The following is a 16,735-nucleotide window of genomic DNA, read 5'->3' as shown; positions in this document are numbered from 1 at the left end:
CCACTTCAGGGCACAGCCCTGCAGCTGTGCCCCAACTCTGTTGTTGCCCCCCATTCCAGGGAAACGGGCAGTCCTTTGCCCAGCTTCTCGCTGCAGTGGCGAGCTAGAGCCCATAGTCGAGCCCCTTGCTCAGGGCAAGCTGCAGTCCTTTGGCTCAAACCTGCACTCAGGTGGAGCTGCAAATAGTTAATTAGGCTAGACTTTGTTTCAGAGTGGGGCAGTAAGCAAAGTCAGGTGGGGCTGCAAATAGTTAATGAGCCCAGGCTCTGGTTCAGAGCTGGGCAGGAAGCAGTACTCAGCTTGGGCCTGTACCCACAGTCAGTTACCTCAGGCTTTCCTTCAGCTAGCCTGAGAGGGAGAGACTGCCACCCACTACTTGGGTGGAAGGGGGAACGCAGGCCCTCCCACTCCACTGCGTCCCAGCCCAGGGCCCTAAAGGTGGCGGAGGGTTCTGCCACCTCATCAGCGGGGATCCAAGCTGCAACATGCTGACTCACCCTCTGCCAGCATTGCAGCCCAACAGGGATCTACTACCCCTGGGCCACTTTCACGCTCCTCCTTTAATGGTACCCGCTGGTCCGGTGAGGTAAGGTTATCTGCAGGGGCCTCAGTTGCCAGCAGAAGCTCGTCCAGGTAGCCCAGGCCAGTCATCTGCTTTCCCTGGGATCAGGTCAGTCCATGGTCCAGGTGGTCCGGGCCAGTCGTCTGCACTCCACGGTCCTGTTGCCATCTCCCAGTGCGAGAGCTCGGAGGATACATCTGTCCCCTCCAGGGGTTGGCCGCCCACTGAGCTTCCAGGTCCTGCCTTTATATTCCTAGCCCCGGCCCTTGGCTTCTGGGGGGGAGAGCTAGGGGATAGGGTTCTGCCCACAAGGGGGTGGAACGACCCTCTTCCTCTGTGTCTGGGGAGGGCCAGTCCACCTCACTATACCATCCCAAACCAAATTTCTGTTTTTCCTGCAGCTACTAGTGACCTCACTACATTAAAGCAGGGATTAGCATTCTGTATTATGCTTAAGGTGTTAGTGTCACTATCAGCTCTTTCAGAGGGAGCATGAATCCCTCCAGGAGGAACTGATTTTCAGATACTTGGTGGTAAATGTTTTTGCATTTAAGTCTTTGTGTCCCCTTGATCTTGGCTCTTGCGCCATTTTTAAATGTTAAGTGTTTCATATCACTGTTCTGTAGATGAAAACAGCAGCTGCAAACACTTTAAGAAAGTTGAGAAACTTTGAGAAAGTAATGTATGATACATATGCAAATTTTATAGTTAATCGCTGCCTATTAACTTTTAGTCTTGCTGTCTTTGCAGGAGCAGAGCTCTATAAGGCTGTACATAAATAGAGGCTATAAATTCGTGGTGATGGTTTAAAAATTCTCTGCAACAGAGTTGTGGATTGACACTTAAAACCCAGAGTATATTTTCCAGTAACTTTTAATGGTTTAAAATTATGTCCTATATTGGGGTCTCTGATCGTTTCTTCTTAAATACATGTACAACAACTGTTAAAATAATATTGCATTTGTCTTAAACTGATAGAAATAATAGAAATAGAATTCAGAGTAGCAGCCGTATTAGTCTGTATCCGCAAAAAGAAAAGGAGTACTTGTGGCACCTTAGAGACTAACAAATTCAAATTTGTTAGTCTCTAAGGTGACACACGTACTCCTTTTCTTTTTTAGAAATAGAATTAACGCTGAAGCTGTTTCTCAGCTTTTGTTGTTTTGTCCACAGCCAGTATTGTAGTTAAGATGCTGAACAATCTGACCTGTTCTTAGATCCCCTGATGTGGGAAAAGATCAGTTACAGTATCTGCTCTCACTGAGGCAATTGTAATTGCATGCTTAATCCTGAATTCTCTAGTTCTTTTTTTCCAGTTTTTCAGCCCCTTAATATTATTTTATAATAGTTTTTTGAATATGTTTTGGGGTTTATAATGTGAACAGAAACCAGACTACTCTTTCATAGGCTTTAAAACAAACTACAAAGGTTCTATTTTTGTTTCCCTCCCAGTGTCATCTTTCCATGTGCGCAGAGTTTCCATTTGACTTGATTACTTGTAACTGAGGATCAAATTGGATAAGTAGCGTTTGCTTTCTATACCATAATGTGTCCATGGGCTCTAGAAGCCATGTAATGCAAAGTGCATATTTAGAAGCAAATACAAACTGTCATTAAAGTGCGTATTTAGAGACTTCAGGAGTGCACCACATTTGGCAGGTAGCTGATAATTGCTCTAAAGAAGCCATCAGTCTTTTGGGGTTTTTTAAAAAGATATTTCTTCTAAAAGGGGATTGTTTAACGCTGTGGATCAGCAGTTCCCCAAATGTGATCCACAAAATGCTTGTTAGTAGACAGCTTGCTGGTTACGTGATGCTGTATTTTCTATATAAGTGGTTGATGTAGTTACTGGAAGCTGTGTGTTCAGTTGTTTATGGCAGAAAAATGATTTTAGGAAGTAAAAAAGTCTTCTAGACAATCTCTCCAAGATGTAGTCCATCTTATGAAAATGTTTGTGACTTGCTACTGTAGACCATAATGGTTGCCTAGGCACAACAGCTCTAATCATTTACTATGTGGGGAGGTTTATCACATAGATATGCAAGACCATAGTGGTTAATTTGGAGCAGTTAATGTGCTGTTGTGCTGTCATATATTCACTGAGACTATGTATTATAACGTCCTGTTAGCTGGGTGTCTTTCTCTTATTTAAAATTATATTCTAAAATTCATATGACAAGGTGAATCTGACACTTCAAGTTTATTCTCTTAATCTTTAGGGGATATACTTAGTGTTGACTGACTGTAGTTATTCACTAATTAGCCAGGATGTGGTCCATAAACAATCTTGTATTTAATTAAGATGGAATGTCTGTAATTAAAATAGACTAAAAGAAATAGTTGGCTAAAATGAATTGTATTACTCTATAAGGGTGAACTTGTCTTTCCCAGCCCACATCCAGGATCAGTTCTTCCATAAGCTCCAAACTGATGTACGTGAAGGCTCCTTCAGTATTGCTACAGCTTTGATGTAGGAGATTTTAGCTAATAATTCACCATATCACACTTGGTCAGTATTAATGAAGAGTGTGACATGGTTAGTATGTAGACCCAAATAATTAACCTTTCTGCCAAGTTTGAACTTTCTAGGGGCTTCACCCATGATGACATGTTGCATCTGGAGTATGACTTCTTTGAGCTTTCTGAGTGAGGCTGCCAGACAAATGTTTAACAGCAGTTGAAGACCTATAGTATTCCAAATAAAATGAATAAAGCACGAGTCTTTCTCTTCCCACTATAAAAATTCTCAGAACAAAGATGATCCAAAAGTAAACTGAGCCTAACTTTATCCAATGTGGTCATAGTTTATAGGGTCTTTGTGAGGTGGCTTTCTAATAGATTCAGCATACTACTTCAAGACTGTGTGTCTAGGTTAAATAAAACATTTGGGTTAGGATGTTGTAATTTGTTTTTCTCCACTTGAGAGATTATAATTATGGAATGAAAGAGGATAAGATCTGTTTATGTGAAATAAAAGACTTCAGCAATGAAGAAAAGAACAGCTGAAGAAGGTAAGAGCTGGCCTTGTATCCAGTCCTGTGTACTTTTATGTATGCAGTATCTTTCCTCAAAAGATCAATAAGGCTGTTTGCTAGGAGTGGTTTTTTTTTAAGTTAATTATCTTACTAAATAGTTGGAAATTGTATTTCATTGATGTATATGAAGCAGGATATACCAATAGCATACAAAGAAATTATAACAAGGAAAAACTATATAGAAGAGGAGGACTGTTTTAAGGTATCAGGTTTTTCATTGGCAAAAGATATGTTTGACCAAAATCATCCACTAGGCTTCAGAGGAGTTATACTCTGGATCAACTTAGCCCTTTCTCTTACTATATAGAATACAAGATGCACACACTTGTAACTACAGAATTTGCTACTTTGAAGCAAAGAGATTTGTAGTTGGATATTCTAGGTTGGCATACTTTCTAAACAATACAGAATGCCTTGCACATTCAATGAAACGTATGTATTCATAAATATGGGGTCTGATTGAGTATTTTCCATGAATCATGTAGCTAGAATCAAAAAGACCTAGCTATGATTAAGGCTACATTTTAGTCATGGGTATTTTTAGTAAAAGTCAGGGACATATCACAGGCAGTAAACAAAAATGTATGGCCTGTGACAAGTCCATGACTTGTACTATGTACCCCTAACTAAATCTTGGGTGAGGGTGTGGCCCAGAGGTGCCGCGGGTGCTCTGGGGGGGCCAGTGGTGCAGAGCCCAGGATCCCTGCTGGGGGGTTTGGCGGGGCCGGCAGGCTCCCTACCCGACTCCTCATGGCTCCCCCACCAGGAGGAGGCACGGCCAGATGGCTCTGCACACTGCCTCTGCCCTGAGCACCAGGTCTGCAGCCCCCATTGGCCAGGAACCGCAGCCAATAGGGTCTGTGAGGGAGTTGCCTGCGCGCAGAGCCATCAGCTAGGAGCTGAGGGAGAGACATGTCACCGCTTCCGGGGAGACCCCCCAGGTAAGCGCTGCCCAGAGCCCCCAACACCCTCCCACACCCAAACTCTTGCTGCTGCTAGGGAAGGCGGGCATGGTGGCCCGAGACTGCCGCAGCAGCAGCCGGTGTGGCTGGCCCAGGGGCTGCCTGAGCTGCTCAGGTGGCCGCCGGGCCAGCCGCTGCAGAAATCACGAAGGTCCTGGAAAGTCACAGAATCCGTGACCTCTGTGACAAACTCACAGCCTTAGCTATGATATAATTAGTTAAAAGGAGCTGTACTTAAACATATTTTCAGTCAATGTCTAAACTTACTTGTAATGTGTGTCAAATTTTAACATATGGACTAGCCAGTAATTTAAACAAGATTCTTTTATTTCTTTATATGCCATGGGAGATATAAGTGGCATTTAAGTGGTGCATAGGCCTTGAATGGGCTCTCTGCATAGGGAAGAATTTCATGGTAAAGGAGGAAGGGGTAGGAAAGCTATAGGTGATAATTAGGGCCCCACCAAATTCACAGTCCATTTTGGTCAATTTCACAGTCAGGATTTTAAAAATAATAAATTTTATGATTTCAGCTATTTAAATCTGAAATTTCATGGTGGTGTAATTGTAGGGATCCTGACCCAAAAAGGAGTTGGGGGGGGGGGGGAGTCGCGAAGTTTTTGTAGAGGGGGTTGCTGTACTGCTACTCTTACTTCTGCACAGCTGCTGGCGGTGGCGCTGCCTTCAGAATTGGGCAGCTGGAGAGCAGCAGCTGCTGCCTGGGAGCCCAGCTCTGAAGGCAGAGCCGCCGCCAGCAGCAGCGCAAAAGTAAGGATGGCATGGTATGGTATTATCACCCTTACTTCTGCACTGCTGCTGGCAGGGTGCTGCCTTCAGAACTGGCTACCCAGGCAACAGCTGCCGGCCGCCCATCTCTGAAGGCAGTGCAGAAGTGAGTGTGGCAATACCATGAGTCGTGACGCCCCCTAAAATAACCTTGTGACCCCTGCAACTCCCTTTTGGATCAAGACCTCCAATTTGAGAAATGCTGATCTCCACTGTAAAATCTGTATAGTATAGGATAAAAGCGCACAAGAAGACCAGATTTCATGGTCCATGATGCGTTTTTCATGGCTGTGAAAAGGGTCCTAGTGGTGATGATACATGATTACTCCATAAGACACATCTCGATGGTTCCACTGAATTTTTGCCACTTTGCACATTTTAATTCTTGCAATGAAATACCGGTATGTACTATATCACCATTTTTATTTTTACCATATTATACTGCGTGCTATTTTTTTTTTTTTAAAAAAAACACTAATGCAAGATTGAGGTTGAGAAATAAAGAACTCACACCTAAGGAAATGCCATCACCTTGTAAGTAATTACAGGAATTTAAAATTTTGGTTAAGCCTTTTTGAAAATCTGGGATATTGTAACTTTTGATAATGCTTAACCTGGGTACAGCTGAGGAACCATTGAAAGACTTGCCAGAAACAGACAGGCGTGGAGGAGCTTCCTTTCTGCCATTACGCCTCTGGCATTTCTGCCCTAAACGCCAGAGGCGTAATGGTAACATGATGATGACAATGACTTCAGAGTTCCCTCAATGTTTGTATAAGCTACTTTTTACTTTGCATTTTGCTATTTCTGATAAGTCTAGCATTTGTTTGCATTACAAAACTTCCAGTGCTCAGAACTAGTAACCCAGTTTCTTTCAGACCCAGTTTGTGCTTTAGATTTCATTGTGATCTGTCAAACCAGTCTGAACACAGTTAGTACCAATGTTACGTTAAGTACATATGGGAAACAAGGTTCTTAACATTTATTTTTACATACACAAAACTCAAAAATGGCCGTGATTTTTAACCTTTCCAAAAAATTCTCTGGCGGGACTTACACGAAGCAAAGAAAAAAATCATCTCCAAAGGAATTTATTTAAGAAGGTTATGAGCAAATTAAAACAGTGGAGGTGGGGCCAGTGGCATGCAATGGATGTTGCTACCCATTAACTGTGGGGCCACTCCTGCTGTAATATAGTGAGATTATTTGTGATTACAGGTATTGAATAATTTAAAGATAGAGATTAAATGTTGCTCTCATTCACCTACTACTTTTTGACTGATTTGGTTTTAAGGGAATGACAAGAGAAGGTGATATAAACAATTCATCCCTTTTCAGTGCCTCACTCCATCCCCAGTCAGTAATGGAGACTGATTAGATCCCAAGGGAGACTGTAAACAATTGAAAGTTTAAATGATTTTGAAGTTTCCCAGCTAAGGTAGCCCTCCACTCTGAGTGTTTGAGACCATGTCAGTCTTCTGGAAGTACATGTCTGTACTGTACAAAAACTCCATATAAAAATATACTATTTTAATTTAGAATAAATTTTATATTAATTAAAGTGAAAGTGTATTTTTATGTTACATTCTTTGTTTCCTCTGGCACAGACACAATGATACAGGCTATACAATTTCTAACAATTGACATCTTTGTCATTTGTATTTGGCTGGACTGATTACCATATAAAGTACTTTCCTCAAGGTGAGTCCTGAGGTCACTTTAAACTACATGTAACCTTATTTTTAGGTTATTCCCTGTCCCACTTCTGCAAAACATATTCTCAGACCCACTGACACATACAGAGGTAGTTTACCTAACTAACTAACGCTCTCTGTTTTTTCCACCAAATGCATCCGATGAAGTGAGCTGTAGCTCACGAAAGCTTATGCTCTAATAAATTTGTTAGTCTCTAAGGTGCCACAAGTACTCCTTTTCTTTTTGCGAATACAGACTAACACAGCTGCTACTCTGAAACCTAACTAACTATGAATCCAGTAAAAACATACAAGCTACTACCTATTGACCTTTTAAAATTAAAGGACACTTCTCTCAAATTGAGAGAGCACATTTTGACAGTTACTTCTTACTGCTTGGCATTGCCTTTTGAAATTGTGGAAATGAAATGTTTCCTTACTGCCAACAATTTTTTCTAGGCTGTCTTCTCATAAGTAATCATGCAGTGAGTACCTCTCCTGAACTCTAAGAACCCATGTGATTAAATAAAAAGGTACACTACATTTAGAGCATAATGAATTTGTTCCAATCGGACAAAGTATTGTTTTCTTTGTACAACATGGCTGTGTATGCTAACCAGAGAGAACCTGCATTTTCATGGTAAAAGTACAGGTTCCACATATACTTAACTACTGTAATGAGATGTCCTGGAATTGACCAGTTTGGCAAAGAGCTATAAAATACTAATGTCTTGGGTGAATTTAACATGCCATGGACATATGGATTCCTGAGAATGTCACACCTTGTCTTTGCCAGTAAATCACAATAGTGTCCATTCTAGACACTTAATCTGACTTTGCTGGCAATTTTCCATTCTTATCTGGGGGAATAGAAGGAGAGGGATGGGATAACTTTATCTTAATGTAGATATGCAATATGTTGGCAAGCTGTAAAGAGAATCAGATCTGGATTTCATTTCTTCTTCAACTTTGTGTGATCTAGTGCACATTCCTAACATGTTACAAACAGCTTGTGTCTCTGAAAGTGCAATATCAGTTTTCAGTGGCAAAAGTCCCTAAAGGAAACAGTCTGATTCTTCCATGCGCAAACAGCTGGGCGGTTGTGGATGGAATTAATTGCTGATATATACCGACTGTGTGGGTCTTTTTTTTCCTTTCCCTTCTCTTGTCATTTCCTTTGCATCTGTGAAAGGCAAGTTTTTTAGACTTTGAAAACAATGTACACTTTTTCAGCAGTAATAATTCAAAATTACTAAAATTATTTATTTGGCTAGAAATAGAACATACAGACATCTCTCCTGAACTCTAAGAACTTGTGCTATTAAATAAAAACTGTAATGCAAAAACTCTAGCAAAGATTTTCAAAGGTATCTTGTGACTTTTGGGTGCCCATCTTGAAAAACCTTAAGAGGTTTGACTTGCAGAGGGTGAGCACTCAACACTTTCTTAAAATAAGGCAGCTTTAGGGTGTCTTGAGTTGGGCATAGAAAATTAGTAGTTAGTTTTGAAAATCATGCCCCTATATTTGTAGCCTTGAAGCAGTAATAGTAATGGCATGACCCTACTACATTCAGATATGATAGTCACACAAGTTTAATTGTTTAAAGTCAGGAATACTCGGTACTTAGAACAGTCGGGGGATTTTAATATTATCATGGGATCAGAAAGCCCCACATTATCAACAACATTGCATGCCAAACCAAAGGCTTGTCAACCCTCCATCAACAGATCACAAATCAAAAAGTGGATTTAAGAGCAGCTTCCAAACACTGAAGGTGTGAGAATCTGTGACATGCTGATTTAGTGTTAAAATTCAGTGGAAAAATCTATGTATTGTAAAGACAATATTTTGCTAGTTTCCACCCTGTAGCTCCCAAAGACATTTTCCACACTGTCTGTAAAATGGTTTAAATTAATCTTGCAACAGAGGGATTTTTAGGCTTAGTCTACATTACAAAAGGCTTGCCAGTATAGCTGCATCCTGTTTCCCAAATGAAATAAGCTATACTGGCAAAAACATTTTTCATGGTAAATTGCATGTACACTAGAATATCTAGTGTAGATGCAATAAAGTGCTGGTATGAAATGTAATTAAAAAAAAATCACCCCCTCCCCCAACTGACATTTCTGTTCAGAAAATAGTTTCAAGTGTAGACCTGGTCTTATAAATCTGAATAACTTTAAGCTTTATAAGCATTTCACATTAGAATATGTCCTCGCCTGTTTGTGTTGAGTAGCGCATTGTGCCACAAGTGGTCCCATTGGAGCCAGTGAGACTGCTTGCAGTGTGAGATGCTGCTTACTGTGAGTAGGGGTGACAGAATTTGAACCAAAATGTTTTTAAGATTGTGGAAAACTACAGTAGGATTAAGAATGTCCAGGTTAGTAACAGTAAATCGTAGCTTTTTAAAGAAGCTGCAAAAAAGTGAATTATCTGTGCAAAGTTAAAGTCCTTATGTAAAACAAGCTTATGTACAAATACAGAATTATTTTATTTTAAACATGCATATATTTTTGAGCCCGCTGTAGTGGATATCTCATGTTAAGTACTTCTTTGGCAGGTAATAAGAGTTATGGAAACAATTAAAATTCTTACGCAACATTGGATCACTTGTTTATTTGGAAGAGTGGGTGGTGTTTGGGAAATAAAGAACAGTTCTTTGCTTTAAAACAAAAATTGTTTGCTTTGGAATGATATGTATCTGGGGAGTTTTCACCAGAAAGCTTTGCCATTTTTTTGGTCTTGTTTTATATGTTCTGTTTTTATAAATTCCTATCAGACAATCCTGAAAATGAAGAATAGTTTGATTTATTATGTATATTTTGTCTAATAAATACAAATACTGTATGTTGCTTTACTGGTAAGTATTAACATATAAAAGGACTACTGTATTTATTTTAGTTGCTGGTAACATATTTGTGTTCCTGTTGACTTGAAATCACTACAAAATTTTGCAGATGAGATGGAATTTTCATTGCAGCGAAGAGCATGTGAAACCTGCAAAGGCTCAGCTTAGAAACAGGCCAGTTTCTGTTCAACCTTCTTGTCAATCCTTTCCCAGACAGTTTTCTTCTAATGCCCTATCTGCCTAACTTAAAGGTTTAAAGGTGGGAAAATGGACTTCTCCTAAGAATTGATGAAGGTTACAAGCAAAAGCACACATTTTTAGGTCGGAATTTTCCAGTCTCCTGGTATGCTTGCAGCTGAATGTTCCTGTAGATCACATCAATACTTGGTAGCATTATTTACCTGCCAAGCTTGCAAATGAATTTGCATTCTGTGAGTCTTGTAGTAGTGGGTGGTTCTTCTGAATGAGCTCCACCATTGCTTTTTTGCATATATAGTACTTTGGGATAGCTTGAAAAATCATAAAGGTCATCTTTAGGGCAAGGTTTCTTCAGAATTGCCACACTATATGATATCAGTTTAAACTGCAGCTTTTTTTTGTATTTTTTTTAAAGCAATGGGATGTCTGTTGCAATATGCTTCTGTATAAACAAACATAGGTGGTATAGATTTGTTAATTCTATGGAAACTGTAAACCACACAAATGATTAATACTGTAGTCGGGAGGAGTCTGTGGCTTTGTATCTCAGTAAACGCCTTAGTTTCTCCATGCAAGAAAGTGGCTCTGAAAGAGAGAACAGTTTTCAGTTAGTAGGGGTGAAGCTCTTGTTGTTTTGGGGAGGGGGGGGAATTAAAGAACATTGTAAACATTTTACTGGCTGTTAAGTATCATAAAATGATGGTATCTTTTTAATCAACTACTTGATTACAATTTAACTACCTGATCCAATATAGAAATTTCATACATCAGATTGCTCTGTGTGTAATTTTAGCAGCATTAGCAGACTGACAACTCCATGATCTGACAATACTGAAGCTTGAGACATTGTGGCATGAACTTTGCGTAAGAGTGGGTTCATTCAATAAAAAAATAAAAGGAGCATTTAAAGAGCCTTTTATTCCTGCCATAAAGATGCTTTTGTGCTGTTGCTGTTCTGTATTTCACAGAGCAGTTGGGGAGGGATGCAGCAGAAAGTTGTTTGAAGCATATTTTGATTCTCTTCTATTTCAGACATTTTTGTTTTCATCCTTGATGTAGGTAGGTGAATGGTGAGTTGAATTTTTGTGTCTTAATTATTGTTTTCCCCATGCAGTGAGTATTCAGTTAGTCTGTGTTTACCTCTTCTAAGATTTTTTTTCTCTATTGTTACTGTTCATTGTGGGGGGGTTTGGGAACATGGTGCCTGCTTGTGCTTTCATTTCAGTCAATGGAAAGCTCCTACTTCAGTAGGAGCTAGACGGGACTCTTGTTTTGGAGTACATTACAATGTGCATTTCCACACTATATGTTCAGAAAAGGATTCAGTAGCGATATGATACAGTGAGTTATTGAAGCTACCTTTAAGATTTACAGTTGAACGATTATAAATCAAACAAAATGGATGCGTTTAAAACTGAGTAAAACCAGTATATGTCATGAACTAAATCCAAATTACATAATACATGGCACTATAAATAGGGACTTATCAGAGGGGTATGTTCTGATTTAAAAGTATAAGAGAAAATTGTATGTAGGGAGGGTTTTTTAATAGCCTTGAGCGTTGTACGTAATGTCATGCATTTATATTTCCTTAGTTCTTGTGTCATGAGCAGATTCTAAAAACAAAACATTTTTAATGTCTTTTAAACTAGATTTTCTTGTAAAACTGCATTTAAAATTACATATTTCTCTTTGCAAAAATATATTCTATTTAAAAAGTTTTTCCTACAGGTAAAGCTTGTTTCACCATCTGGAAATAGGTTTCACTTTTTATATTGCGTTTTTTAAACTTAATTTATTCCATTAACTTTTATGAAGTCGGGCATATGAAGCTGAGCCTGGGAGCTTGATACTCTGTTTTGGCATAGTAGTTTAACATTGTTTCCACAGTCTAGCACTCTAATCCATTTCCTTGCCTCATTGAGCACTAAAAGTGACATAAATTGACATAACTAGACTTTGCTGATTGGTGCTGAGGAAGCAGCCTGAGAGGTGAACTTTACCCTACCATCCTGCCAATACATTTACGTGGTTACAGAAGCAGGAATTTACATGTCATGATGTTTGCTGTGGAGTGAATCAATTTTTTAAAATGTACAGTGTGTGTATATTTGTAATTGTAACGTGCAGGATTGCCTGAAAGACCAGAGTTTCACCATTTGGTTTGTTTAGCCATAATTTCATCACAAAACATAAGTTGCATAGGAGTGTCTTTGCTACCCAAAGGTCTGAGGTTCTAAACTGCAGTGTAGGTAGACGACACTGATTTGGGAATCTTCTATGAAAGAATTTTCTCTGTTACAGTTATCTTTACTCCTGGGGAAATTCTGCCACAAAAAATTAAATTCTGCACATGTTGCGTATTTTGTTCTCTCAAAAAACACAATATGATTGTGTGTGGTTGGGGCTCCCGCTGTCAACCCTTGCAGAAAAAACAGAAAAATTAAGAATTTTGGTGGAAATAGTAAATTCTTGTCGGGGGGAAGGAATCGGCAGGGAGTATTCATTCTGTACAAATTCTGTGCTGTGCAGTGGTGCAAAATTCCAGCAAGAGTATTATTTTGCAGAAAGTTTGCTTTCTTTAGAAGTCCATGCTACATCTCAGGCACGGTGCAATTTAGTTATGCAGTCTCCTGGAGTTTATTCTGCCATTGATTGCATTTGCTTCATTCTCATTAAAACTAATGAGTCTTGTGTTCATATCAATGGGAGGACAAACCCTTAAAAATGTTGCTGGTAAATTTGATGGAGACAGAGCACATTTTCATTATTACTGTATTATGGCAGACAGTCCAATGTCTTGTTAGCAGGATGTTAATTATCTTTAATGGTCTTGTTAATTGGAAGAGAGTGTATGATGAAAATTTGTAACAAGCAACTTTTTTGATCTTATCATCGTTACTATACTGTTGGATTAATTTTTCTGTTTAGGTATTTATTCCATGACCTGCATCGTGTCTGAGCACTTATCTACAGCATATATTACTTAAGCAATGTTACCTACTAAAAAGGCACGCTATGAATAAATGAATAAATAAATGCTATTTAGTACCAATAATTTCACTGTAAATTTGATACCATGTGTATTGTAACATTTTAGAAAGGATACCAGACTATCGTATAGAAATAATTTTAGGTTGAGAATGATTGCCACTAAATTCTAGAAATAGTCAGGTCTGATCTTAATCCTTAGATGTAACATACAGAGGATAACTATAATTGGGGATGCACTTTGATCTATTAATTAGGGCTTTCAAGCAATTAAAAAATGTTATCGTGATTAATTGCACTGTTATTAATAGAATAGCATTTAAGTACGTATTTTTGGATGTTTTCTACATTTTCAAATATATTGATTTCAGTCTCAACACAAAACAGAGTACAGTGCTCACTTTATATTTCTTATTACAAATATTTGTGCTGTAAAAAACAAAAGAAATAATAATTTTCAGTTCACCTCATACAGGTACTGTAATGCAGTCTTTCTCATGAAAGTTGAACTTACAAATGTAGAATTATGTACAAAAAATAACTGCATTAAAAAATAAAACAATGTAAACTTTTAGAGCCTAAAAGTCCTCAGTCCTATTTCTTGTTCAGCCAGTCACTCAGACCGACAAGTTTGTTTACGTTTGCAGGAGATATAATGCTGCCCGCTTCTTGTTTACAGTGTCACCTGAAAGTGAGAACAGGCGTTCCCATGGCATTGTTGTAGCCGGCATGGCAAGATATTTATGTGCCCGATGCACTAAAGATTTATATGTCCTTTCACACTTCAGCCACCATTCCAGGGGACATGCATCCATGCTGATGTCGGGTTTTGCTCAATAACGATCCAAAGCAGTACAGATTAACACATGTTCACTTTATCATCTGAGTCAGTTGCCACCAGCAGAAGGCTGACTTACTTTTTTTTTTTTTCGTGGTTTGGGTTCTGTAGTTTCCGTATTGGAGTATTGTTTTTCTAAGACTTCCGAAAGCATGCTCCACACCTCATCCCTCTCAGATTTTGGAAGGCACTTCAGATTCTTAAACCTTGGGTCAAGTGCTGTAGCTATTTTTAGAAATTTCACATTGGTATCTTCTTTTCATTTTGTCAGACTTGCAGTGAAAGTGTTCTTAAAATGAACAACATGTGCCCGGTCATCATCTGAGACTGCTATAATATGAAATATATGGCAGAATGCGGGTAAAACACAGAGGAGGAGACATACAATTCTCCCTCAAGAAGTTCAGTCAAAATTTAACACTTTTTTAGCGAGCATCATCAGCATGGAAGCATGTCCTCTGGAATAGTGGCTGAAGCGTGAAATATGCTAAACATTCGTATGCAATCTGGCTCGTAAATATTTGGAATGCCCGGTTCAAAAGTGCCATGTGAACGGCCATTCTCACTTTCAGGTGACATTGTAAATAAGAAGCTGGCAGCATTATCTCCTGTAAAATGTAAACAGACTTGATTGTCTTAGTGATTGGCTGAACAAGAAGTAGGACTGAGTGAATTTCGTTGTTTTGGAGTGCAGTTATGTGTTAGTTAAATAAATAAATTTTTTAAAAATCTACATTTGTAAGTTATGCTTTCATGATAAAGAGATTGCATTATGGTACTTGTATGAGGTGAATTGAAAAATACTATTCTTTTTACAGTGTAAATATTTGTATAAAAATATAAAGTGAGCACTGTATACTTTGTATTCTGTGTTGTAATTGAAATCAATATATTTGAAAATATAGAAAAACATCAAAAATATTTAATACGTTTCAATTGGTATTCTATTTAACTCAAAAAATTAATTGTGATTTAAAAAAATTAACCGCGATTAATCGCAGTTAAAATTGCACTGTTAATCGTGCGAGTTAACTGCAATTAATTGACAACCCTAATAACTTTTTTCAGGATTGGTAACATGACCGTAGTTGAATGGTAAGTCATGCAGAATACAATGCAATTTGCATCTTGAGCTGCAATATTCACAGACTACATAGTTTGTTTAATTAATAAACGAAAACCATGATTTCGTTGTCATTCTGCAATCACAGAAGAGGGCCGCCACTCCTTTTGTGAAGCAGAGAACTTGGCTGGAATCCTGTGACACACAGTGGGCATTCACTTCCTGTCAGAAATGCTTTCCCCCCCCCAATGTTTTACCTTGCTGAGGCAACCAAGAGTGAACAATAGGCTATTAAAGTATTAGAACAACAAGTGTCATAACTAACTCAATATGTACTTTGTTCTGAGTATTATCCCGAAAGAAAGCATTGGCTAGTCTTCAGGATTAATTCAGAAATCAGTAGAAATAGTGTGTAGATTCGTAGATACTAAAGTCAGAAGGGACAATTCTGATCATCTAGTCCGACCTCCTGCACAACGCAGGCCACAGAATCTCACCTACCTACTCCTACGAAAAACCTCACCTATGTCTGAGCTATTGCAGTCCTCAAATCGTGGTTTAAAGACTTCAAGGAGCACAGAAGCCTCCCTCAAGTCACCCATGCCCCATGCTACAGAGGAAGTCGAAAAACCTCCAGGGCCTCTCCAGTCTGCCCTGGAGGAAAATTCCTTCCTGACCCCAAATATGGCAATCAGCCAGACCCTGAGCATATGGGCAAGATTCACCAGCCAGATACCCAGGAAAGAATTCTCTGTAGTAACTCAGATCCCACCCCATCTAACATCCCATCACAGGCCATTGGGCCTATTTACCATGAATATTTAAAGATCAATTTATTGCCAAAATCATGTTATCCCATCATACCATCTCCTCCATATTCTTATCGAGTAGAATCTTAAAACCAGATAGATCTTTTGCTCCCACTGCTTCCCGTGGAAGGCTATTCCAAAACTTCACTCCTCTGATGGTTAGAAACCTTCATCTAATTTCAAGTCTAAACTTCCTGGTGGCCAGTTTATACCCATTTGTTCTTGTGTCCACATTGGTGCTGAGCTGAAATAATTCCTCTCCCTCTCCTGTATTTATCCCTCTGATATATTTATAGAGAGCAATCATATCTCCCCTCAACCTTCTTTTAATTAGGCTAAACAAGCCAAGCTCCTTAAGTCTCCTTTCATAAGACAAGTTTTCCATTCCTCGGATCATCCTAGTAGCCCTTCTCTGTACCTGTTCCAGTTTGAATTCATCCTTTTTAAACATGGGAGACCAGAACTGCACACAGTATTCCAGGTGAGGTCTCACCAGTGCTTTGTGTGTAAAGGCCTTAACCATTGTTTTTCAAATATTAAATAAAAACTTAGTTTTGTGTTGAACTTTGAGAGCTTCCTGTCATAGTTTCCTGTAGTAAAAATGATAAAAATAAACTTAGTAATTCAAGAATATTGGCAAAGAAAAACATTTTTTTTTTCCTTTTTGAAAATCTAAATTCATTATTTTGGAAAATAAAACACAACTACTATTTTATGGAATTCTCATTGCATTTTGAAGAATGACTCTGACTACATAATTGGTGTAATGAGATTTCATTTTTGGTGTATGTATCAATGTATAATTGAGCAGATCTGATACAGAAATCAGAATCTCTTCTAATTACCAGCCCCTCAAATTCCACTTGGAATCAGAAAGTCAAGCTGAATTATTTCCATTTAATGGACCATTACCAGTGATGAAGAGTCTACAAGGCTAATTACTCTTTC

The 16,735-nt window shown here is 38.7% G+C and overlaps 1 protein-coding gene across 36 annotated transcripts in view; it reads left to right on the top strand.

Moving 5' to 3' along the window:
• ADD3 (adducin 3) overlaps positions 1-16,735 on the top strand; it is a 182,432-nt gene that overhangs the window by 80,890 nt on the left and 84,807 nt on the right. For 4 of the 36 annotated variants that reach the window (XM_043519456.1, XM_043519439.1, XM_043519437.1 and 1 more), the window contains one exon: positions 6,953-7,046. The exons of 28 other annotated variants lie outside the window; for them this stretch is intronic. The gene's annotated coding sequence lies outside the window, so the exon portion shown is untranslated. Of the gene's footprint in view, positions 1-2,014; positions 4,539-6,952; positions 7,047-11,140; positions 11,157-16,735 lie in introns of those variants that run through there. 4 more of the 36 variants (XM_043519452.1, XM_043519442.1, XM_043519453.1 and 1 more) reach the window with 3 other exon arrangements.

Source organism: Dermochelys coriacea, chromosome 7 (genome assembly GCF_009764565.3).
Source record: "Dermochelys coriacea isolate rDerCor1 chromosome 7, rDerCor1.pri.v4, whole genome shotgun sequence".
Classification (NCBI taxonomy): domain Eukaryota; kingdom Metazoa; phylum Chordata; order Testudines; family Dermochelyidae; genus Dermochelys; species Dermochelys coriacea.
The sequence above is the reverse complement of the archived record's forward strand: the minus strand, read 5'-3'. Positions and strand labels throughout refer to the sequence as shown.